Source organism: Oryzias latipes, chromosome 20, assembly GCF_053564925.1.
Source record: "Oryzias latipes strain Hd-rR chromosome 20, Olatipes_Hd-rR_3.1".
Taxonomy (NCBI): domain Eukaryota; kingdom Metazoa; phylum Chordata; class Actinopteri; order Beloniformes; family Adrianichthyidae; genus Oryzias; species Oryzias latipes.
Genome location: NC_136256.1, coordinates 26,382,352 through 26,407,304, shown reverse-complemented (window position 1 = coordinate 26,407,304; position 24,953 = coordinate 26,382,352).

Below are 24,953 nucleotides of genomic sequence, written 5' to 3'. Positions count from 1 at the left end.
GAAGCATCCACCTGCAGACAAATAGATCCATGAGCGTCTTTGTTTTCCTCGTCTGAGCTGGAATCTGGATCAAAACCATGCGGCTTAACAGCTACGATATTGCTCGCCATCTTTGTTGCACCAGGAATATTAAGTTGGGAGTGTGATATGTAATTTGTCTTCTGGAAGCTCCAAAAAGACAAAATAAAGATTTATCAGCCGTGGTCAACTCTGACTGAGGTAGGGGTTATTATAACTACTGTTGTGGAAACAGAGTGTCTGTTTTATTGATTCTTTCCTATTTATTGATTTGTTTACCTGCAAAAGCCGGTCTATCAAACTCTTATTGAAAGCAGATTTTTTTATGGCTGTGTCACCTGAGCTCCTCGTGTCCTTGCTATCGACAGCTAAAAGTATAATCAATCACTGCCTTGAGAAATCACAAACATCGAGGTGCTTCCTGACAAAAAATTACAAAAGTTATAAGGAGATAGGCTGTTCTCAAAGCTGCATCCACTGAAAATGCGTCTCTGTGGAGGATCTTGTGCTCCATCTGTGCTTTTATTTTTTTTTTCCCTTCCAAGTCAACTGCGATCTGGGTAACTACTCGCTCATGCGGTGTTGTGAAACCACCCGCAGGTTTCCCAGAGTAATGGGAAAAGGTGGTCTTCCTGCTGTTGGCATTCGTCAAAAGTTACAGCTGTACACACACAGAGACGCATTAGGACAAATGGGTGGGTCAATTCCTGGAGCTCAGTGAAACGGAGTGAGAAACCGGAGAAGTCACAACGTGTAGACTTAAAAAAAATCCCCTGTTTTGAAATCTCTCACACCTTTGCACAACTTTTGTTTTACTCTCTTCGGAGCTATTGCTTGTCTTAATCTCACAGGTTTACCGACATGACTACTGCCCCTGCAGTGTAATGCCTTAGTCACAACTACCTTTAAGGGATAAAAAGAGGCAAACCTGTATGGGAGTGTGCAGGAGGCCCACACGAAACTTTAAGGTCGTAGACCGCACAGTAAACGCGTAGAGAAAACATATGCATGCACGTTTTTTTCTACTAGAATGCTGCAAGCGACAGGTCACAGTACGATACATACCTTTCTCTAAGTTTAGAGTTTGACAGGAGGGACATCAAATGGTGCAAATGGCTCTAAAATGAGAACAAAAGCCACAGTTTTGAAATAAAACTCAACAATGTTCTGTTTTAAAATATATATTAATTTTACTCTTATCTCATTGTTTTTATATTCCTATGTCATTGATTTTTATACTTTTATGACGTTGTTTTTTTTCTAATACTTTTTACGTCATTTTTCTTATACTTGTTTGAGTATTCTACTGTTATCCTTAAGTCTGTTAAATGTTTTGTGTATTTTTGTGGCGAATGGGCCTTGATTCTGTAATAAAGCTTATTATTATTTCCATCAAAATTTTTTCGTCCAGATTCAATGTCATTTCTTTCTCTTATAAGGTAGACTACCAAAACACTCCATGCATCTGCTCCCGGTTCGGCCCTTTTAACAAATTTCCCTTCGTGGCCCACAAGTCAAAAAGTTTGCCCACTCCTGGGTCAACCCCTAAGCCTGATGGCGTCCAAACCCAGCAGATGTTTTACCTCGATGATGAGCAACATACCTGCACAAACATGAGGGCCTCCCTGGGTTAGAACTGCATCAGAGCTCGCAAAAATGGTTATTCAAGCAAACTACCTTATAATTGCAGTTTGAGAAACGGTTGTTTGAACCTCTGCTGCTGCCAGCGCGCTGAGAGCATGCAGCGAAAACAGCTTTCATTCTCTGCCTCTAAAGCAAGATAAACGAGGGATAAAAGCTGCTGTCACACGCTCTTTATTAACGCCTCTTTCAATGCAGCCAGTTGAAGGTTTTTTTGTCACTGATGTTTGTCGAGCGATGAGGTGGGCTTTGTTTTTGTGGCTTTTTGTCATACTTTGGAAAACTTTTCACTCTTTGAAGGATCTGGGCATAAAAAAAAGCAATCAGCGCTCCTTCAAAAGAGCACGCCGCACACGAGGGGCCATGCAATTTTAATCCAATCTACAGAGGTGGTCCAGCTTCCAGGCCAGCTCCTCTTAAGGGGACTTATCCATTACCTGTCCCTGCTTATCTCCCTTTCCCCAATACTCCATTTAAAAAAACCTTATCAATCGCAAAAAGTTTTGTTTAATTTCTTTTTTTACTCTTCTTGCTTCATTTATTTAAGATGTTTTGATCTATCACTGAGAACCAACGCTGCATCATGAATAAATAGTGTCTCATCTCCATGAAACAAAGGAAAAATGTTGAAAACTTTTTGAATTTTTTATGTTGAAAGTTCTCTGAAACACATGAGATATTTTTCTTCAGAAGATGCAGTTAGAATATCCGATGGACATCAAAGACAAATGTTGAGAATTTTAAGCACTAATAGGATGTCAAAGACATTGTAGAATAATTGATCAATGCATTTTTCTTTTTTTTTTTTACATCCAATTCGTTATTTAGCTCCACTTTAGCCAGAATTAAAACTGAAGTTAGACACTTGGGCAGTTTTACACAGTCATAAAATAAAATGTTTTTTTTCATTGCAGCTCAGTTTTTTATTATTTTTTTTTGTTTAGGTTACCAAATGTCAAACCATTGTTTTAAAAGGGACCCCTGAAGGCTTTTTGACATAAAGATCTGATTAAAATTGATCTTGTTTTAAACACAGCATCGAGTTTGATTCCTTCTGGGCAGTTTTTTACTATATAAATGAAATATTAGGCAATAAAAGGTAGCAAATAGCTAGTTACGGATATTATTTGCAATTCATTTGCTTAATAAATGGCCTGGAAAAGGGCAGATGCCTTTTTGTGAATATTTGGTATGAGATTGCATGATCTGTGAGCCTGAAGCTAATCAGGGAGCTTTTTGGACTGCAAAAAAATGACTTTCCAGAAAAGCTTTTAGTGAAGGTTTAGAAGAAGAGCTTAGAATAAAAACATCAGAATTCATTTGATTGGGAATAAGGAATGTATTCCTTTCCAGAAAGGAAAGAGGAAAAAAAATCAACTCAAACTTTTTATATTTAAAAAAAAAAAAAAGAAAGGCTTGGGTGGCTTATATATTTACTTATTTATTATGCTTTTCTTTCAGAAATCTACATTTTGTTTTTACATCTTATTTGACAAAAAGCTTAACTATTTGTGTGGCAAAATCTCACAAAACTCACATACCTAAACAGATTCTTTTTGGTTGTGCCTTAACATCCACAACCCAACTCCTCCTTTGAGGGGTCTGAACCATTGATTTAACATTGAAAGTGGCCGCCAACACAGAGTTCTGTGTGAACGCAGCTTCACCGTAACCCGTAATCCTAAACGTAACCCTTTTTCTGGGTCCATGCGGCCAAGAAAAAAGTTCAGCACTGGCTACAGGTATTTCAAAAATGTCTTGACAATAGAGACTTTCTTTCTGGCATTTTCGTTTTATTTGCTGTGTGAGTGAATTCAACAATCTGCATGTGCTAGCATCAAATCATTTCAGAGCCACAGCCAGTGCTGCTCGCTGCTGCAATGTCGCCTTAATCATTAAGTCATTCAAAGCATTTGTCTAGGCCTTATTAAAGTTCTTTTTCAGGAGTACTTTTATCAAACCGCAGGGTCTGGTACACACATTTGTTTTGTCGTGTTCAAAAAGTGTGGATTTGGAACCAACATTATTACACTTTTCACCATTTCTCTGTTGCTAAAGAGAAACTTGGGACAATGGAGACTGTTAGACAGTGTCGTTTGTGCCCCCCCCTTGTGTCAAGCTCTTCACTCAAGCAAAACGCAGCTTGCAGAAATGGCGGTATCAAGGGCGGAGCTACTCAGCACCAATGGCCACACCCATGTAGAGGAGATTTTGGAAACAGAGGCTGTGGATAAACATGACATATTGCTTTTTAAGACATTTAGGTTTGGTTAAAAACTTCATAATGATCATTAAAACACCACTGGAATCGTTTTTTTTTTTGTCCAATTGTCACAAGGGGACTTTTAAAAACACGGCAAAGGAAGTGAACAATACATTACTTTGATTTACAGCAGAAACATTCAAATTGCTGCCGCGTCACTAGCGCTCATCATCATCATCATCATCTATCAAAAGGAGATGTCGGCGTCTTGTTCAGGCCATGTAGCGGCGAGCTCCTTACACTTGGGAGCGGTTATGGATGAAGCCATTTTGGGACATGGTGGTTGGTGATTGCATATGGAGCTGTGGATCCGACAATTCCACATGACGCGCTCAACTTTTGATGAGCAGTGTGATGCTGTGGGACATCCTGTGGCGCCTGCTGTGCAGCGCCCAAGGCCGCCAGTTCTCACCAAGAAGAGCATTGCCGTCCCGTCGCTGGTCACAAAACTCCTTTTCTAAAAAAGGGTTTCCATTGCAGTTTTGCGAAATATATCATTTTCAATAGGCCTAAAAAAACACCTCCTCCAAGCGCAAAAATGTTTTAGTTTTTTTTAATAAATATCATTTTTTTCAAAATTGTCGTTTTCCATGAAGCAAATTTATTATCACAAATCCAAATTGAGCAATTTCAAAGTGAGCAGAAAAGCAGCTGCTGTTCACTTTTTGCATGTAGAGAAATCTCAATAGTTGGGGAAGGATTTATAAACAGACCGAAACCCAAATATTTTTCATGAAGCAATCTCCTTCCACCACCTGTGGTGGACGTTTTAAAATGGATATATTTCCCAAAACTTCATCCCTTTAGAATCATATTTTTGTTCATCTTTTGTTCAGTGTAAATGTGAAACATGAAGCACATCAGTTCCATCAACTGTACTTCTTCAATCTGTCTATGCCGATTCCAGATTTGATACTTTACCTATCGCATTAAAAAAAAGAACAAATTTAATTACCGGTCCAGGTTTTCCCCCCATTTTATTTATTTTATCATTTAACATGTAAACAATGAACTTCTGTGATGTAGCTTCGACAGTCGAGCAGAAAAGCTCCAACTATCAATTAGAAATAGTTAATTACAGTATTAACTGTGAAGAAACTGGATTTTCTAGAAAGGACTGTAAAATAGGAATATTTTTAGGTTCGTTACCCCGTCAGTTTCTTACACACAGAAATAATGAATAGGGACTCAGAGACAGTTACTTAGCTTTTGTGGAGGTTTTACTTCGTCCAAACACGAAGGGGACAGACATATGAACATGGTACATTCAAAGTCCGAACCAAAGAGTTCAGGGATGGGCTTGGTATAAATACCCTGCATTTGCATATTCAGAAGATCGTCCGATGGACCTCGTGTGAAAATCACGCCCACAGGTTACTGCTGGAGGGAAGCTCCAAGGCTAAAGTGAAGATAAGTCTGAGGCCTGCTCAGCAGAAAACATGCACAGAAAAGAGGGAGTATGGGAAGAAACTGTTAGAACAATAGTTTGGCTGTGCTTTCTTCAAATGTAATATAATTTTGAGATGACAATACATGCTCAGTGAATTAAGTTTAAACCATTAGTGTAATAAAAGTTAAAGGCAGTTTCTAACTATTCTTCACATTAACAGATAAAAACAAGTGAAAATTAGCATGTGAGAAAGTCTGGTTTAGTATGTTCTTGGGATTCCACAATCCCGAAACAAAACCCACAAACTCATAGAGTTCCACGCCGTATGGGTGCAGGCCTACAGCAGATGTTTGACCTCAACGGCGAGCGTCTCCAGAAACATTCCTGCACAAACATGACAAACATGACGGTTAGATCTACGGTATAACCGTGTGTTGTACCATTGAACTGAATCGTGAGGAAACTGAATCGTTGCATCTCTACTTTGTCTGTTTTTCTGTGCTGATGCTGGAAAGGAATTTATAATATTGCCGCTGCATTGAACCTTATTTCTAAACCAATAATCCAAATTTAAACGATCATTGCATCGGTTTCAAATAGTAGTAAACAAATCCAGTAACGCCGAATTTTTTCCTTTTCTTGTGATTTTCTTAATATAAAAATATTAACAGGTTTTCGCAATCTGGTTTTTAAAAATGTAACAACTAACTTTTTATTTTTACAAAAAAAGAACTTGCTATTAATTTGCATTTGTTGTACCCTGGATCAGAAAATGTGAGAAGTGAAAATTAACTGCTCTTGTCCACCATGGCTCTTTAGAGCGACTGCATCCCAGAAGCACAGGAAGACTCTCGAGTTGCATTGTCAACACTGTTAAATATTTAATCACATCTGTCACAGGATCTCCCTTTTGACTTTGACATCAACCTTTACACACCGAGTTGCCAAGTGTTTTGCTTGCACGGCTCCTCATGCTGGCCAAGTTTCACCTCACAAACCAAGCGGAGCTGAATTTTAGCCGATTGGTCGAGTAGAAACCCAACATCTGCATCTCTGGATTAATTTCCCTCCTTCAGAGGAATAATAAAACACTGGAAAGACTAGGAAGTGTGACTAAAGTGGTGCAGAGATGAGTTCTCTGAGGGCTTCTACTTTGCTGTCACCTCAACAACTACCTTGGTGACAAACTTCACACTGAGCATCAGGGATTCTGGGGCCGATCCCAGCGGCTTTCCTGCTGTAAACAGCAAGCTTCTCTCCGGTGTGCTCTTTTCTTTGTTGTTGGTTTCACTGAGAATAGAAAAATAAAAGGGGGTGTGATGTTTTCAGCAACCCTCCATGAGGAAAATGAAAAGCACAGCACCTACAGAGTACACTGAAGTCATGTAGAAAGCGTGTAACCATTAAAATGCAATGCACCCTGGAGTTAACTGGTTTTCTCATTTCTCCTTTTCAGAGCATTACATGGTGATCAACATTTATTTTTTTTCTATTTTCTGCTTGCCTTTTTTTTTAATTGTCATGTTTTATTCATTAGGTCAGACTTTGATTGAAATAATCCTATTGTTTTGCTCCAAAATGCAATCTACATTGCAAATATGAAATCCTGTGGAGTCATTTTTCTCTTTATTTGTTGGTCCTGCCAATCCTGCCCCTCACACATGGTGCTGCTTTTCAGTTTTTAATTACACCTGGAGCAGTTCAATATCATAGCCTGATTAAAACATTAGAGGACCTGGGTTCAGCCGTAATTATGCACTAGCTGGCCAGAATCTGCAGGGTGAATTATTTGATTTGAGGATTCTAATTACACCTGCAGAATGAGCGGTTTGACAGCAGCTAGTGGCTGTGAAGGAGTGGTTCGGTGGATTGTTTGAGCAAGTATTACTGGATATTATTTTAGTTTTGTGTCCAGCCTGGAGGTTCAAATTGGGCCTGTTGCATCATTAATAAATGATAAAAATGTGTTTGCAGATCAAAAACCTTGAAATATTCATGTCATTTTAAAACAACCTAAAATATTACATTTTTGACAAGATATTCTTTTATTTTTCGTGAACTCAAATGGGGCTTTCAAGTCCTATAGAAATAAATATAAAATGTTTAGCAATGGACTACTATACACAATAACATTTAAAAAGTCTCCTTCACTCTCAGTTTAAGTAAGGGTTAATGGCCGACGAACGAAGACTGAACAGTCCGATTGCTTTTCTCACAAAAAGCGGACTATTTGATACGCAGTTGTTTTAAATAAGCCGGCGCAGTGATACAAAACATTTAAGTTAGGTGACCGGAACTTATTTTTTCACGGTGCGGTTATCCTGTGGTATATCACTTTTTAATGCACACTCAGCAGCCAATCAGAATCGAGTATTCACCCGGACCATGGTATAATGGATTTTAATGTTTTTATTTATTAATTATGTGCCATCGTGGGGGCTGTTATGGTTCAGGGATGCCTGTAATTTTCCAGCATCCTTCTGGTCTCCCCACCCAAACTTGTCAAACTTCTGCTACTACAGCGACTAGGATCATTTCTGCTCAAGCATTAAAACAAGTGACAATTCTGTGTCTCTCAGGTCCATGGGTGATCATAAAGACCACATCCTGTAAGGAGACTGAAGCAGGAAAACATTCATGTTCAATGATTTAGACCTGTTAGAGATGTTTTTCCTGCTGGCCTTAGAGACAAACCAATAATACCACAAACGAGCAGCAAGAATTTCACTTCTGGAGCCTCCAGACTTTTCTCATCCACATATTTTCCTTTTTCTGTTAGTAGAAAGCATCTTTGACAATTTGAAGTTTAAGATCTTTTCTCACTCGTGATATGTTAGCTTTAGTGGCATGCACCCACGGGGTGCTGCAGGTTTCTGGGTCTTCCAGGCCCGTGGAGGGTTGTTGAGAAGAGTGGCCGCCTTCTAAGGGTAGCGAGCGCAGGTGTGGCTAGTACAGGGGTCGGCAGGGGTCGTGTTGCCTTTACTTTAGAGCGAGCGGGCAGGGGGGATTATTATGGGATGGAAATATGGTCAGTCAGTGGTGATCTCGTAAGGGGCACATGAACGACCAAAAAAGCCTTTTTTTCCTCCCTAGATTAAACCACCCATGTCTGTGTAAGGTTAAATAAATTTGTGTTAGGGCACCCCTAATATCCTGTCACCTTGCTGCTACGATGAAAGTATGTTACGATGTCTGTGTAGAACACGCTGGAAGGGGCGGGGTTGCACGTGGGGAAAACAACAAACAGGTAGATAGGCGGAGGCGGGGCTTAGACTCACCGCTTATGATTACAGACAAACAGCTGCTTCCTAAAAAACATATTTGTCATCCATAAAATTAAGATACTTTATTGGGTTTACTGGATTTAAGGAAAAAATAAATAAATAGAAAGGAGTCTGCATCAAAGTGAATTTGTTTCCATCATCTTAACTCTGGGTGTTTGACAGACGGAAAAGGACAAAAGATCAAAGGAAACATCCCGCTCATAAAGAACAAAAATATTTATAATAAATAATTAAACAAAGTTTTGCCAAATGAATTACCGCGATATATCGGCAAAAACATTTTTTTCTAACACACCTAGTGTTGCGGCTCCCTGTGCTTTCATGTCAGTGGGAAACTGATCCAAATGGCTCCTTGAGAGGTAAAGGTTGCCGACCCCTGGTGTAGTAGTTCCCTTTGGGCTTTAGGAATGTCATGAAACTGGAACGTACCATTGTGGTACATGTGGTATATGTATCGAGAAGTATTCGTCAGGATAATAGAAGTTGCACACAATTATGCCGAATACGGGTGAGGCTGTCGTACGATGTCTTAATGCCACTCTTTAGTCGTTAGTGAGGTGCCCTATGCTGACCGTGTTCAAATGCTGAACGTATGCGGCGTGCACGTGATAACGTAGGTGCACGTAGGATGCACACAAAGTACGCTTTGATTGTCTAACTCTCATTTCTATGAAACCCATTGAGACGACTTTTGTAATATTGGGCTAAATATTGAATTGAATTTCTAACATTCATGCGAGGGGCGTGCACTTGAACAGCACTAATAGGCTCGTGGTGTAGTCTGCAGAATTTAAGGGGGGGTTGGTAAAAGATCAAAAATCTGTACAACAGGCCTGCGTCTCACCTACTCCACCCCAACGTGTTGCACAAGTGTTCACTGTTACCTGTCGCCAGCAGCATGCCCCTACAAAAAGAATAACACTTTGACTCACTGAGCGGCCAATAATCTTGATATTTTTTGCCCCCCTACAAGTTTGACCATTTCTCCCCAACAGATGGCTTGCATCCACCTGTTAGGGCAGCTGAGACTTTGGTGTCCTTACTTCACATCACTGCCTCTGCATGATCAGCAAATTAAAAAGTTTTGTTATGCAGCTTTTTTTTTTTTTTTTTTTAGGTCAAAGTCGGTTCAAATCTTCACTGTGACTGACTGAAAACAGTAAAATGAATGCGGATTAAATGAAAATGCACATATTCAGATGCAGGCGTTGTATCATGGGTCCAAAAGCTGCTTTCTCCAATTAGTCTGAAGTGGAGATAAAAAAAATATGATTTGAGTTTCCAGAATCACCAAAATTGTTTCACGCTTTTTTCTGCCACCGAGCTGTAGTTTGATTATCATATATGTGGAAAAAACTGAAATGTTTAGTTCTTATTAAAAATCTTTTAGTTTAAGTTAAACTCCATAACAGTAATATCCATATGTCAGATAGACATTTCTAGAATCTCACCTGCATGCTTTGCAGTAATTCAGGCCAAAACACATAAATAAAAAAGTCAGATTCTGTTTAATTTAAAAACAAAGAACATTTGCTTCATTTTTTCCCCCCATTTTATGTATAGAGAAGTGTAAATATTCACATTTTATTATTTTTTTAGAGTCATGCTACAACACTGGAATGCCATAAAAGCAGCAACAAAAAAACCAAAGCTGCAGCTGCGATGTTGGATTTTCTTTTCAGCTCTTAATTTTAAGAGTTACAAGTTGGAAATGGAAATAATTCACTCAGAGATAAACACCACGCTCAGTCCTATTAATCGTTCTTCTTAAAGGGTTTTTTTGAGTCTTTGCAGCGTCCTGACTCTCTATAGAGATAAAAGTTAAACTAACACGACTGTCTCTGCATGACAATGCTTTTTTTATTTAAATAAATCAAAGCAAACAAGATTCCACAAAGACAGATAAAGTTCTCAGCTTTTAAGGGGAGGGGCCCTTCTGCAGTGCTTAAATGTAGTTAATGCTTCCGTCAGCAGATCGGCTCAATTTTCAGGAAATCATGAAGCTTCATTTGACTCTGATTTGGTCTCCTACTAAAACACTTCTTAGTGGTCTTTGCTTCTGCAGAATGAATTAGGGGGGAACATGAGCTATCTAACACACAAAGCAGTTCTTTGCTTATGAATTATTTAAAAAAAGTTGTTGTCATTTGTTCAAGTTGCATCCTTTAAACTGTCCAGTTTAGAAGGGAAAGCTTCAGGATCTTTTTTTTTTCCCGTGTAACCGGGTGGTGAAAGGTGAATTTTACGTTGATGTTTAAATGCTTTCACAGTCATATATTTCCAGTTCTTGGACAGCAGAGAGCACAGTTTTATGGCTTCTTAGATGGGCTAAAGATCATGAATTAAAAGACCACTGGGAATGCTTTGAAAATAGAACAAAAGATGGTCGGAGTGGGACATTAACTGTGCAGCTGATTGCATTTGCATCTCTCTAATGTACGATGAAGCTGTCCTAACAATTTTTTTCTGCTCCTTAGAGATTTTAGTATCATTTTTGGACACTTTGACAGACAACTTCTCTGTAAAGTTGGATGTCAGTTACATCAGGATGAATCTTGAAGTGTAACCTTCAATTTCTCGCAGACGTCAGTACAAAATGGTCAAGTAGGACTAGATGAGCTGTCAGAAGTGATGGAGACGGTGGAGGTCTGAAACGTCTTTGATGGTTGACGTTCAGCAGAAATGATAGTTCCAGTGTTAATTACTTTACTACAAAGATCTGCAACTAACAAGTATTTCTCAGGTATGGAGTTGCTGTTTAATGCCTCAACCCTTATAATTATTTGTCTCACTAATTGTATCAGTGACTCCATGATGTTCAGCCTGAGCTTTTTGATCACTCAGCACGTTGGTGGAAGTTCGTCTAATTTTGAAGCTTTTCAAAGATCAAATGAACCCAACCAGGAGTCGAGGTTTGTTGGCGATGTAATAAAAGCTGAGCTAATTCTGTTTGATGCCTTACTTTGAAATTCTTTTGAAGCCTCACTTACGATACAAAACATTTGGAGTTCTGCATTAGACTTCTGCCAGGTGTTAAACATTGAACAGGTTCAAATGTGGAGGCAAATCTCTCAAGGTTTTCAGCTCTAAACAAATGATCTGTAGGTTATTGGTTATTTGCAAACACTTTAGTTTGCAAGCTGACCACAATGTCTTCTGTTGGTAAAACCACGCTCAACACAGAACGGCTTTTTAACTTGTTTCCATTTTTTTCTTGCTGTCGTTTCTCATAAAATGTTAATCTAAAAAATATCCGACTGTAAATTATTTTCGAGCCTCATCTTTAAGCTGAAATGTTTAAAGACGACTAAAGAAATTCCTCCGGAGCCTTGTTGAGTTCTACAATCACTTGAAGATAGAAACTGTCTGTTGACTGATGGCTGAGTTGATAATTCGGCATGTTTTCCACACGAATTGCAAAATAGGGAATAAGTTATGGTTGAATTACCAAACTGGCCCCACTGCTTTTTCCTTTTTTACCCATTAAATATTAACACAGCCTTTCTGCCAATAGACTTAATGAAGGTCTACCTTCAAATTTGGCATGGCAACCAAGGAAAACAGCTAACCAGGTCACTGTTGACGCTACACCTGCCAAATGTTGGCAGGAAAATCCGCCTTTGCTTAAAAAAACTTGATGACACCAAGTCAGAAAATCCAATTTGCACTTCTTCAGGGTTTTTTTTCTCCCTCTCACTAAGTCTGTTATCAGCAGATGAAACACATGTGCAAATGAATTTCCAGTTTGTTCACCTTTGGGTTACAAACCTAATCTTAATTTACAAAAAAAAAGTTTTTTACTTTCCAAGGCTGCAGAAACTTATAGAAGGAGTTGATTGCTAAAGAATCAACATCATAACGATAGTTGACTACATAAGGGTTTTATTTGGAAATCTAAAAAAAACAGAAAACCCTGAAAGTAATTTAATGCTTGAATTTGGGGAATTGAACAGTGTATTTTTAGCTGACAGACCTGGTTATTGTTTAGTTTAACAGTACTGTGAGAAGGTAATGCCTCCCCACATGAAGCCAAATAAAGAAAGTGACAATCATTAAAGACAATTTGATAGATTTTCCAGAGTAAGCCTAGTATTCACAATCAGAGGTCTTCAGAAAAGAAGCAACTGAGAAGACACACAGGAGGTAAACACAATTCATTCAAAAAACAGTTTTGGTGGCTTTTTAGACTTCATACATTCAATATGATGCGCGTTTCCTAAAACTATACAGTGTCCAAAAAAGCCTTTTAAAAAAGCCTTTTGGAGCGTGTCACATAGAAAAACCTGCATTTGTCAGCTTAAATGCACGTTTGAAACCAAACACTAAACTTGTTTAGATCATTTGTTCAATCAGTTTTAAGGAAGAAGATAAGCAGTGAGATATTTGTTAAAAAGCACTTTAGGCTAAATGAGCTCTCCACGTGATTTTCCAAATGTCTTTCCCAGAAAGCTTTAACCACATTGTAATGCAGGCTTTTATACTACAGTCTGACTGTTTTGACTGCTGGACACTAAAGCGTATTCATTTCCATTTGCCCTTTTTTCCTCATAGTTTAAATAAAAACAACACGTTTACTTTCGGCCTATATGTGCCTTAAATATGACACATTATAGACGATGTAAAAATATTTCTGTCTGAGACATTTTATTTGGTGTCCATGGAGACGACCACTTTTCTTACGACCACAGATTTCAGAAATCCAAATTAAAGCACAATTTTAATCGGTTTACCAAAACACTACATTGTCCGTATACATTAAAATACCACATAACTGTTCTGCAGAGCCTCCACATTCACATTCAGATTAGCTTAGGTGCTGATTGAGCCGCTAAAACCTTAGTAAAATTCACCTGTAGGGCGGGTTTCTTTTGGGTTGTCCGGGTCAGTGTAGGATTGTAGAGTGTCTTCATCTTAAGGGGAGCACAAGTGTGTCTGTCAGTTCACTTGAGATTTGTTCGATCACCTTAAGGGACATCCTAAAAATGGAACGTACCATTGTGTGGTAAGTTTATCATGGAGAATAATGGGATTTGCACGCACTTATGACATACGTGTCCTTACGCCACACTTAAGTAACAGCACAAATGCTGCAGTTACTGTGTATGTGAAAGTGCATTCAGGAAGCCTTTCCACACAAACTACACTCTGATTGTGTGATTTCCTGATTACTAACAGTTAGGCTGCAGCAATGAGCACAAACCCATCACATAAACATCATTAATGGGCTCCTTGTGCAGTTCGCTGGATTTCGGAGGGTTGAAAAAAAGAATTAAAAAAAAAGATCCAGATTCCAGCTCAGATGAGCAAAACAAAGACATTCATGGATCTATTTGTCTGCATGTGGATGCATCAGAATGGAGCGCAGCAGGGAGCTTGTGGCCCATCAATGGCAGCATCTTTGTTTTTCTAACTGCATTGTTGCGTCTGCTCCCGATTCACAAAGATTTAAATAAAGACATTCTCAGAAACCAAATTAATGTAAGCTTAATTCTCTTCAAAAATGTCCTCCATCATGCCAAAAATACCAAAAAAAAACACATTTCATTGGAGAGGGTCTTTAAGTTATGCTTCTTTTTTACAAATAAAACATTTTTTTCATGATTTAATGAGCTATTTGTTTGTATGTTAGGAAAAAGCACTTTTGACCTTTTTTTATTTTTTAAAAGAGCTAAACATTTGTTTTTATATATTATATTTTCAATGTAACAACTCCTAAACAGAGAAGGCCTTTAAGTTAACAAATGAATGAAGACATTATGGGGGAATGTCAGCAGTTGAGGACATGAACTTTATGAGCTACATTACAGGGTTATCGAATGCTGGCCAAAGCCCCAAGGAACTGAGAGGCTTTCACTTCGCTCTGATGCATTATGGATTTTTTTGGCTATAGGGCAAAGATAGCCAATGCGTTTTTTCAGATGAGTTTGTTGACTTCACAACAATGAAGTTTGGTGAAAAAATGGCTTTTTTCATTTTCCTTTCTGCTATTTTTTGCGCTTTTTGGGTTTCTTTTTGTAAGCACCAGAAGTATCTCTAGAACAATGTCTTTCTTTGCACAAACTTTTGTTTGGAAATGTCATGTAGCATTTTCACAAAAGGACGTTAACCTTTCAAATGAAAGTACAGCGTGTGACTGCACCCTCAGCTCTGGGACTCATTATGCTTCACTCACTGCCAAAACACCAAACATTCAAAATACACGTCATCTTTTTACACCGCATGTTTCAAATCTGATTCTTTTTTAGTCAGAACTGTGCTTATTATCAACGCCCCAAAAACAAACTGCTATTGAAGATTTGTAGCATCTTTTTATATCTCGTCTCCGAACGCTGCCAGGTTCAGGAAGTCGTGATTCATGGGAGATAATCTGTAGCCTAAATATGCAACGAGTTTCCAGTTTTGCTCAGTTAAAGAAGTTCATGTCCCTAAGGTATTTTTTTAAAAGTGACTCTGTTTGCAATGCATCAGAACTTTATGAATTTGAAATTAATGTGGGATTAAATCTGTCATTTGAAATTGGCAGATGCCTGCATGTAATTTCCCCTGGCATGACTTCAGAGAAACTCCTGATGACAGCCCTGATGGGTCTGAAAGGAATCTTTGCATGGAGAATGGACTATATTTGCATGCTAAAAAAGGACAAGAAGGCAGGAAGATAATGGAGGGAATGTGGGGTTGCGCCGCAGATCAGAGACCATATGTGCTTAAGCTCAACCTTTGGGCTGAATACATCACAGCGCGCTCGAAAGATCTTCATTAAAACGGTCGCTCTGGGGGATTCAAGGAAAACTAAACTGCTTGTTATGCTGCTGGATCATTTTTTTGAAAGTGCAAAAATAGAAAAACATTTAGAAAAAACTTTGCATTGTAAGAAATTAAACAAGGAAGCATATTGACCAAATTCTTCCTCTGCTGTGGTCTGCTTGGTCAATAATGTACACTGGGGATAAGTGAATGGTGTCAGAACTGATGAGAGTCAGGATGATGGGAATCGTGTGCCGTAGCCGACATAGTTACCAGGTCTCAGTGGAATTGAACGCTCGGAAATGATTCCAGCTGAAGGGAGAGTGATGCTCAAGTTACTGATGCAAGGCAGCCCATGGTTTTACACTTCAAACTAATCTACTAACCATTATAAGTTACTATTATACTACCATGCGTTTTCGGTAGAATTCCTGGTTGGAGACAACTTGTTTAGACAAGTTAATGACAAGTTATTGAAAAATACTCTTGACAAAGACACTGGTCAGGGACCAGAAACCTCTCTCTGACCCATCGTTGCTTCAATCCGCTCTGAGTTTTCATCAGTGCTCAGAGCAGAAAAACTGGGCCAAAACAGCCAGCATAGCCAAGAATTACGGGATGTAGACAAAGTAGCAGGGCAACGATAAGGCACAGGAACTGATCAAAATATTGTTAGATGAATGCAGGCTCATTTAAAAAAAAAATTTCTCATGTGCCACACATTGCTTCTCACACTGTTTTCCCGACAATCTATGGGATATAAACACTTAGGAGCGTACCTTCATAGCCGTCGTCTCCTTAGTGACCGCCTTGCACCATAACTCCTCCAGACCAAAGTAATAAATGCCGTGCCTGACTTTGATGCCGACATGAAAATTGGTCAGTGAAATATAAAGTTTGAATAAGTGAACTATCTCGACGAGGAATGCAAGGCGCAGGTCTAATTTTTTGCAACAGTAAAGTGGAACTTAGCAACTCTTGCTGGGTTTTGATCAGTAGGAAACAGGGCTAAATTGTTCATTTAGTGTTGCATCCCGCTAAACTAGCTAACAATCTCTGAAATCATGCTGGTACCCGAACCCTGCATGGTAGATTGTTCAGAAAGTGTCCAACCTTAGAGGTGAGGACTGTAAAAGTCATTAAAGAAAGTTCCCATGAGTTCTTTCTTCTTATGTTTCTCCTCCCACAGTCCAGAAACATGCTTCATCGGTTCAGTAGTGACCCTCAATGTAAAATGAATGGATGGACTTATGATAGCTCCTAACCTGGATCCTCTTCCATTCATAAATCAACTTTCAGAGAGAATGACTTTATTTTTCTGATTTTCTTCTCAATTAAGTTACATAGTGAGCAAAAGTACTTAGATGTTTTGCTGTTTCTGCTTTCTTTAAAATGTTTTAATTTGTTATTGTGACCAATTAATTTCCTTTGGGATATATGAAGTTCAAAGCTAACATGAATATATATTGACTTTAAGTTAAAAAAAAAACAGCCTTTTGGCAATTAACTACATGTGCTGCAAAGAATCATTTTCTGCTGCCTAAAATATTTTCTCTTGAAGTGATGGAAGCCCTGAATCACCTCATCTGCAGTCAACAGCGCTGTTCCTAACTCGTCTACTTCACTGTGAAATGCGCTCGCATCGTCTGCCCTGTGGCACGGCTTTTTCTACGCAATAAATGGATGTCTGCTAACCAGTCTGAGCACAGTGGTCCTTAAGGATGAAAAGAATCCAAAAAGAGAGACAGAAGGTGACAGCTGGATTTGCTCCTATACTGACTAAATAGAAAACATATGCAAGCCGTAGTCCAAACGCTTGAACTCTGATATGGAGTAAACTAAAGCATAAAACGTATTTTTTGCTTTTTGTCTGCTCCCTCTAGGTGTTGTCAGAGGGAATCCTCTCTATTCATGAGTCACATATTTGTTTTTTTCCTTTGGTTTTATGTTGGATGCTTTTCTTGACAACCTTCTCCGTGTATCTGGACTTGACACCAGGACAGGAAAACTCTGCATCGTGCCCCCTGGGGCTAGCATCATCAAAATATAAAACCCTGGTCTGTCAGAAAACGCTGGTCTCGATTGTAAGTGAATCCTGATACGATTTGCTACAGTTGCTGTTCACCTTGAGGTTTGGCAGAGAGTTTGGCAGGGAGTTTTACGTTGGATGCCCTTCCTGGCAACCTTGTAATTTCAATGCATGGGGAAACCCAGCTAGGCGGACAAATAGATCCATGAACATCTTTGTTTTCCTCGTCTGAGCTATAGTCAGGCTCAAAGCTGTACGGCTGGATAGCTAGAGTATTGCTCACCAATTTTGTTGCTCCACTAATGTTAGAATAGGGCTATGAGGGGCTGTAAGCTATAGCGTGAGAACAGAGAACTCTCAGTAATGTGGGAAGGAAGGGGATTGGGGTTGCTTCATGGCAACGATTCCACCCACAAGTCAGAGACGAATTTCTAATGAACTTCTGCCTTTCTGCAGGACACAAGTTGTTGTTTTTGGGGGGGGGGGTTAAATGATCGATTTAATAATTAAAATACCACTGGAAATACTTTTAAAATAGATTAAAAGATGATCAGAGTATGACTTTTAAAAGATCATTTAAGGTTCTTTAGAAGCAATATGTACATTTTTGCATGACGTGTTTTAATTTAATATATGCCTCTTTAAACCAAGTTTTCAGTTAAGCTTCTTGTCCAACTAGCGGTAGACATGGAGGCAGAGGTGAGGACTTGAGTCGTGTGACTAAGAGCTTCAACTACTGCTCGACTGTTGATTGATTCTCTAATGTGTCATACATTGAAGTTAACTTGAGGTGGAGATGTCCATTCCTCTGCTTAAGCGCAATGTTGAACTGCTACTGCTGCTGTAGGAGTCATTACATTTGCTAATTTGCTTTTGTCTGGTTGCTTATCTCCTGACAGCTTCATCTTTTATTTACGCCGCTCAGCCTGTATCCCAGGTGCAAGGAGACCAGCGCCGGTGGCCTCCATCGCTCAAACCAACCGACTTTCCGTAAAGTGTCGAAAATTATTGCAATCACCTGGACTCTGCTCTTAGGCATATTATAACGCGCAATGTCCGTGTTTATAATTTCTCAACCAGCAAACATTGGCAGTGAGTTCCCGTGTTGCATACCAATCAAAAAAACTGGGCTGCACATCAACTGATTAAGTTGTTCACACAAAATGAAGCCACTTACTTCACACGCATCAGCTCACATGCACACACACACACTTCCCTGGTGTGGAGGATATTTTCAATTAATCAAGCTCGCTCATCAATAATGCATCAGCCCTGCAGCCAGTCACTCTTTTCCAGCCATTTAATGAGGCAACCCAGCCAGAGGGACACCATCCACACATTAGTGCTATTATATAAATGCTCAGGAGCAAAGAATGTGGCCAAGCTAGCTATTAATTTTTTTTTTCTTTTTGCCTTTTAGTCAAATCAAAACCTGTCAAGGACTGTTTGCAAAAGGACACAGGTGACAGTAAGTAAACACTGCAGGAGGCGGTGTGGAGCCGTGTTACCTTGAAGCTGCTGTAAGCACCAGGTCACAAAAATACAACTAAGGAGCAGGAAAAATGTGTGACACGGGACAATCCCCCAGCGTGACGAATATATATATATATATTTGTTCTCCAAAGTAAATTAAGTGAGGTGTTCTGTGCAGGAGCTCCTCTATTCTGGTGTTGAAACCACATCGATCAGGCTAAGTGAGGTCATGAAGTGGTTTAGTTTCAACCTTCAAAAACGTGGACTGGCAGAGACAATCCATTACTGTACTACAATGTTTGCTTTGATTTCAGTAATGCACTTATTGATCAGTAAATAAAACACTGCTCTTCTGTAACAGTTGGAAATATAAAGTTACCGGTGAAAAGGTCATACCGGGATCAGGTGTGAAAGACAAACATTTAAATATGCCACGTTGAAGAGTCAGATTCTGTATGCATCTCTCATCGGTTCCTCGGAGTACTTTATCTCAGTAAGGCAGAGACATCTGTACTGCTTTTGGCTTGGAGGCACTCACTTTGCAGCACATGTGCTGTCTCCCTAAACACTTCAGCAGTTCTGTTAGCTACTCAGATTTCTCAGTCAGCGCGGCTGTACTGGATAAAAATGAGCGAGAGAGGGCGTTCTAAAGCTGCGTTCACACCGAACGGGATTCGCGTGTCATGCTGTGTTCAGATCGGAAACGCTCAAGCAACTACTTCCAATGAAAAGTCTATGTAAATGAGCTTATATGCACGTTTTGGGCTTCTATGTTCTAGACTGCAAGTTTTTAAGTCAGTTTTGGACTCTATCTGCAAAACATGCGGCCATTGACCACAAGTTGAGAGTTATAACAGTTGAACTTTAACCAATCAGGGACCTGGATTTGGTAGTGGCGTATGGATAGCGTCTTTTACTCCATGGAACTGTTGGAAAACTGATCATGAAGGAAAAATTAATAATTATGGTGTTTGTACAGCCAGAATGTTATGTAACAGAGTCTTTCATATATCAGAATAGAGCTGTGAGAGAAACATTCACTAGATTTGAACCGCTTTGACATTTTACACCAAGTAAACAGATTTTTTAGATTGCAGGAAAAATTAGAGGTACGTGTAGAAAACCCACAGAGGACATGTCTGGGCCTTTTTGGCAGAAAGAATTTGGAAGATTATCATAACAAAATAAAAAAACACTGTTATTGATCTTCGAAAAGTCATTGGAAGGATATTTTCCTGTTTTCTTTCAAAGAATGCCATTTTAGTCAAGGTCTTGTGAGAAAGAACAGTATTGAGAAAACTTAATCCAGGCTCAGATTGTGCTGCAGATAAAGCTGTTTTAGGAATTTCTCTAGAACAACAGCATTAGACAAACCTCTGAAATTACCCCTCTGTGTTAAAGAGAGTATGTATAAATATACAATAAAACTCTTAGCTTCATTCCTTTTAGATTGCCCTCCCCCTTCAAGTTTATGATTGTATCCCAGAACATGGACTAAAAAAGCTTATAGGAAAAAAAAATCCAGTAATGTTTATTTTTTTTCACTTTTATCGTGTATCAAAAGTGCTTTAATAAAGTTACAACTTTAAACAGTTACAGACTTTTGCAAAAGCAATAAAGTTTTAATAAAGACAGTTTTTTTTAACTTTTCACCGTTCTTTTAGCCTTTTTCAAGATGATGCCGTCACAGTGAAATTCTTTTAAATTTACAAGCATGTCAACATATTTCCAGCTGCTGTTTTTTATCCTGGCAATGGATTATTAACCAAAAAAAAAAAAAGCCAAAGAAATTCTGCTAAAAATCCAAGAACAGTTTTTGTGACAGAAAATTACAAAAACATTGCTTATTGCAGAATAGAAATGAAAAAAAAAACATCGTAACAATCAACATTTGAACTTTTTATAAAATATCTTTACTTTATTTTGATCATTTTGACCTTCCACCCGCTGCAGGATGCTGTCAGACTGATAACATCAATCCTTGAGGCATTTCATCCTGATTTTGTTTCTTTTTGTTTTTGTCTAAAGCTGTTTCTGCAGCTGTAACTATACGTCTTCTGTTTGCTCACTGTTGTTTGGCTAATTTGTCTAAAAATTGTCAACTTTAGAATTGCTGCCTTTTTTTTATCCCTGAATAAAAACCATACACTCTGCAGGCATAGTTTTTGTAAAATATCCCAAAAATGTAAATAAAAAAAAAGGGGTATTGGTTTTTAAAGTAATTGTGGAACAAACAGTTTTAACCAGTTTTGCCCAGAAAAAAACAAGCATAACATGTTTCTGAAAGCTGTAAAGAAGTGTCAACAAGGAAAACATTAAAATGAAAAAGAAAATAAAAATTACAATAATCATAAAAGTCCACTGAAGTGCGGCAGCTTGGTGTCATTTATTCTTGCCATTAGTAGTCTAATTTTAAAATTCAATGGCATTTTTGTCCCTAAGGAAGGACTTGTCCCAGAAAGAAGTTAAATTGCAGCAGTTTTAAATGTTTGGGACAACATTTAAATGATTTAACAGATTTTCAGAGAGACATTCTATGACTGTAACCTACAAAGCAGTCAGACTGAAAAGTTTTGCAGTGATTTCCTATAATTCAAACTTTAAATAAACACCTCTGAATTATAACGTTTAGTAATAATGGACGTAACCCAACACATAAATAGATTGTTTTGGTATTTTAAAAGGCTAATAGTTTGATCAATTTTGCCAGTTATTTATTTAAAACGGGGCAAAAAAACTTTAAAAAAATGATCAATTATGGTAAAACACTCAGTATAACCTATTTACCCATTTTAGATTTATAAATGTTTTGATTATTTAAGCAAAAAAGGATAGAATCTACAGGAGGTCACATTTATAGTTTGGTCTGTATTTAATACATATTAAATAAATGGATTGGGAGAGAAATTAGATGCTGTAATTTTAAATTTGGCTTCAAACAGATGTTCTTCCTCACCTTTCATCGATGCCTTTCTAGGCTTCATCCCACCAGATGTTGATTATTTAATAAGCGCTAAATCCTTGGTAGCACTGTGTACTGAGCATGCAGCATCAAACACTAACCTAAAAATGACACATAATTCTTTGTTTCACAGCTGTAACCATGAAAAGACGTTGAGCACTGGGACACCTTTGTTCTCTGGCTCACATCTGTTCTGGACGGCTGCAGACGTGGTCCCCTAGTCATTTGTCTCAGAGAAACTTGTGTGTTTTGTGTAAACAATCCACGTACGCTTCCCCGTTGTTGTTTTTTAAATCTGTTTTGTAGACAAACGGGCATCAACTTTAAAGCAGATTACCGCAGCATCTTGTTGCTGCCTGGTTTTTTGCCTTTAACTAAATGTTCTGGCCTCTGTGACGGCGGCCAACGTGACCTTCCACCCGCTGCAGGATGCTGTCAGACTGATAACATCAATCCTCGAGGCATTTCATCCTGATCTACTGAAACAGGACAGGTCACCGGTGACCTGTAACCAACAAATCATCTCCACTCTGTGCCACCAATGATGACCTCTTTTTACTGTCACTCCATACCAGATGGTTTATTAAATTTTGCTGTCTCTAGGAAAGTGCTGTTTCTAGCATTTATTTACTTGGTGCTTTATTGCACTGGAGGCCCCCTTCTCTCATAAAAAGCTCTAGACCAACGTGGTTCAGTGTCAGATGTCTTTAGCTGCCTCCTTCCTTCAATCTTATACACTTTTTTTTCCAATCAGGCCAGGAATTTTGATCTCTGAGGAAAATAACCATATGAGCAGAGAATCTGACCATCTGGCTTCCCCTGCAGCTCAAGAATCGCGGGGGACGAGACGAGACTGACGACTGTCTCTCGGCTCTGCCGCCTGCCAGTGTCAAGATGCCTCTCTTAAAAATAAAAATTGCTGTAGTCAGAAGCTTTGCTGATCCAAGAGGGACTGCACGCGCATCTGAAACCATCTTGACAGGGAATCTTTTGCAAAAAAGCGAAGAAGAGAGAAGAAGTTTGTGTTGTTGGACGGATTCCAGGCGTGGGTGGGACATTTATGGGAAGTGGATGAAATTTGTGTGCCGTATAATGATCTCTGCTTATCTCTGAGGTTGCCTCTCTCAGCCAGTTGTGGGAAGCAAATTTCCATTTGTGCTCTATCAAAGAGTCGATGAGATAAGAATATGTAAGCCAGGATGAGGAGGACTAGTTATCCCATTTCCAATGACTAAGCACCAAGCCGTGGCTCCACTCTGATTTCCAATGAACGCCCGGACCAGCGTCATCACAACAGAAATTCCACTAATTAGAGATGAATGGCTTGTGCTTTATGTAATGTGGCAACTTGAAACTGAAAACATGTGTCTTTGCTTCCCCTTTCGAGACCATTATATGTCTGCGAGTGTGTGTGTGCCATAAAACATGAAAACAATCCCCTTGGCGGACATGCTTTGCAGAACCATGGTTCAGGAGAGCGTTGGAGGCTGCCGCCCTCTGACAGGCGGGTTATGCTTACTGGGTCTCTGTAATGAAGGTCCACTGAGAGTGTCATGCAGGAGAAGGGATTCTACTCTGTCTGCCAGACAGTCAGTCTCAATCACCTCAGGATGAACATGCTCTCGTTTCCAACATCTGTCTTCACATGCAGAAAGAGTTTCCTGGATCACAAACACTGATTTATTCTATCAGAGAACTCACTCTAGTCAGATGGAGGATGAATCAATATAACTGAGTGTTTTTACTTTTCCCCTTTGGCTGTTTTTCCTGCCTAAACATCATTTTGCTGCTGTTTTAGAGCTGAATGTCTCTGGACAAAACAGTTTCCATCCTGTCATTACGTCTGACAGCATTGCTCTCAGTCCAGCTTGTACCGTGAGAACTTTTTCTTACTTTTGACCAGAATGTGTCCCTTAAGCTGCGGTAAAAAAAAATACAACTGCCACAGCTCAATGTGGAGGCATTGGCACAATCTTCAAGATTAGCTGCTATTCTCCCTAGTTTTTGAAAAATGGTCGGCGTGGTCAAGAATGAATTCAGGTGGGGATAACGTTATTAAGGAATTGGACGGCCACAGGGCAGTCGGATCGCCGACCGGCTGCAGCTCTACTTTGTACGATGTGTAAATGTGTGCGGACGGCGGCCTTCCATATCAAGTGCCACTGACCGCCTGCCCTCCGGTAGCTCTGGGGTATATTAACTGTATATAAACTGTGCAAGCAACACTGTGCTGCAACCAACAACTTCTTCTTCACCCTTCTTGTTCTAGTTGCTCTCCGTCAATGAATAGTGCAGAAAGCACAATATTCTGTCCTCTTTGTATTCCTCTCAGCTTCAACCACAATTGTCAATACACAGGTCTTGGATTCGCGGTGGTGCTATCAACGGTATGATGAGTTTTGTACAGAATCAATGACATCTCCCCATTTATATGCAGAACCCAGGGTCTCCAAGATCGCCACATTGATGTCTGGTCATTGCCAGGCCCCCGGGCCATGTCTACCGCCCTCGTCAGGTGCTTGCGCTGCTGCTGTACGAATTTCTAACAAAAGTACAATGGCAGTGGGATGGCAGCTAGGGGGTGGCAGTCTGAAATCGTCAGACGATCATCAGACGATTTTGGAGACTTTGGAGACCTTCCTATCAGTCAACTATGGTGCTGCCGCCTTCCTGCCAACCGACTGTCACTAGACGGCCACCCTTCAACCTCCAAATGCCCCCGTGTGGCCACTGACCGATGTCTAAAAGCGTCCAGTCGCCGTTTAATTTGAACTCTTTCTTAAAACTTCCACGGCCACTGTGCAGCATGTAATAATATGGCTACCGCCTCATGATTACAAATGCCACTGCGCAGCCACGTACCAATTTTGCTGAAAAACCTGGTTTAAGTCGCAGCGCGGTGGCATTTTGTTACATGTGACCAACGTTTTTCGACTGCTGTGGCATGTACTGCGCTGTGCTGTGAGAAATGGTCAGGTGTCCCATGGGGAGTAGTGGGGCGGCAGTGGTAGGGCGGTCGACCTGCAATCGTAATATTACTGGTTCGATTCCCACCTTGCCCGCCCATGTGTCGAAGTGTCCTTGGGCAAGACACTGAACCCCACCTTGCCTCTGGTGGAAGGTTGGTGACAGTGTTCGACAGCGAAGCC